The sequence below is a fragment of the Aplysia californica genome, unplaced genomic scaffold, assembly GCF_000002075.1.
Source record: "Aplysia californica isolate F4 #8 unplaced genomic scaffold, AplCal3.0 scaffold00261, whole genome shotgun sequence".
NCBI lineage: Eukaryota > Metazoa > Mollusca > Gastropoda > Aplysiida > Aplysiidae > Aplysia > Aplysia californica.
The window spans coordinates 826,615-828,829 of NW_004797531.1; positions in this window are offsets into that span (position 1 = coordinate 826,615).

Consider the following 2,215-nt stretch of genomic DNA (forward strand, 5'->3'; position numbering starts at 1 on the left):
CCTTCCCTCTCTCCTCCCCTCTCTCCTCCCCCCTCTCCTCCCCTCTCTCCTCCGCTCTCTCCTCCCCTCTCTCCTCCCCTCTCTCCTCCCCTCTCACAGCACTCAAACACATAAGAACACACCAGAACAAAACCACAACGTACCGCCAAAACAGTTGTTGGTAAAGGAGGAACTCTTCTTCTTGGTCATCTCGTCAATGCCCAGCAGCTGCTTGGGCGGGTCAGGTGTGTCTAGAGAGAAACTCTTCATGCGTGCGTTCAGCTTCTTGCGCCTCGTCTTGGGGCTGTGGGAGGCTGTGGACGCCAGGTGAGGGGGGGGGGGGGAATCCCCGTTTTTAGTGTTAGTTTTAGTAAGAGTTTTACGGCACTTGCAACACAATACGGTCATATAAGTGCCGAAGATTAGAGGTATCACAAGTGAGTAACAAACACAAAAAAGGAGGAGGGGAGATAAGGGCGATAGTTGTTTGATAGGAAAGAAGAAGCAAACCACACCCACCAGAGCACCCGCCAACCACCCACAGGAATCCTGGGGGGGGGGGGAAGGAACAACAAGATATTATTAGTATCACTATAATATTTATTATATTTTAATTTTGGAAGTGAAAAATATGGAATGCCAAAGTGATTTTTAAAAACCCACAATTATAAAAAGTATGAAATACCGAAGTGGTACAAAAGATAATGTTTAAGAATATAGAATACCTAAGTGATGAAAAAGCATAATTTTTAAAAGTATGAAATACCAAAGTGGTACAAAAGTTCATTTAAAAAAATATGGAATACCGAAGTGATGCAAAAGATAAATTTTGAAAATGTGGAATACCGAAATGGTACAAAAGCATAACTTTAAATAGTGCGGAATACCAAAAATGTGCAAAACATTTTATAAAAATATGGAATACCGAAGAGTTAGAAAAATTAGATCTATTTAAAAAGATACAGAATGCCAAAGTAGTAGAAAGCAACGTTTTTAGAGTTTATAAAGCAGGGTAGAGGAAAGTTGTTCCTGAATATATTTTTTTCCGAAATGAATCGAGGAAAGCCAGAGCTGAGTATAAATGGTATAGATGTCTTTTTAGCTCGTTGGATCAAAATGTGCTACTTTCTGCTGTCCTTAGGATCATTGGTGTTATCATTGATGCTTTTGTTGTTGTTACAGTTATATTTATTTCTTGTTGTCGTTATTTTTGTTGTTGTTGTTGCTGTTGTTGTTTTTGTTATTGTTGTTGTTGTTGTTGTTGTTACAGTTATCTTTATTTCTTGTTGTTGTTGTTGCTGTTGTTGTTGTTGTTGTTGTTGTTGCTGTTGTTGTTTTTGTTTTTGTTATTATTGTTGTTGTTGTTGTTGTTGTTGTTGTTGTTGTTGTTACAGTTATCTTTATTTCTTGTTGCTGTTGTTGCTGCTGTTGTTGCTGCTGTTGTTGTTGTTGTGGTTGTTGTTTTGGTTTTTGTTATTGTTGTTGTTGTTGTTGTTGTTGTTGTTGTTGTTGTTGTTGTTACAGTTATCTTTATTTCTTGTTGCTGTTGTTGCTGCTGTTGTTGCTGCTGTTGTTGTTGTTGTGGTTGTTGTTTTGGTTTTTGTTATTGTTGTTGTTGTTGTTGTTGTTGTTGTTGTTGTTGTTGTTGTTACAGTTATCTTTATTTCTTGTTGTTGTTGTTGCTGTTGCTGTTTTTCTTCTTCTTCTTTTTGTTTTTGCGGTTGTTTTTTTTGTTGTTTTTGCTGTTAGTTTTGTTGTTGTCGTTGCTGTTGTTGTGTTGCTGTTGCTGATAACGCTGCTGCTGCTGCTGCTACTGCTGCTACTGACGAAGCTGGTCCAAGTTTCCATTACCACCGACAAATTAAGGCAACAGGTTGTTCTAAACACCGCCTGCCCTCACCAGCCGTTGCCAATAACGTTTCATTTGTGGGGGGATTAAAGGTGTACCGAATGAACCTATACAAAAGCAGCAAGAGCATTAGTAGTCGTTTCAATTTCCACAGGTCACATTTGGAAATGGAATACATTACCACACTTCTTCTTCTTCACTCCACACCTCTTCATACTTTCGAAATCCGCTTTTTTTTCACCCTTCTCATATTCCTCCCTCTTTCCTCTTTCCCATTTCTCTCCTTCTGATCATTATTCCTCCTCCTCCTCCTTCTCCTGTTCATTTTCCTCCTCCTACATTCCAAGTTTTTCCTCCTCCTCCTCCTCCTCCTCCTCCTCCTCCTCC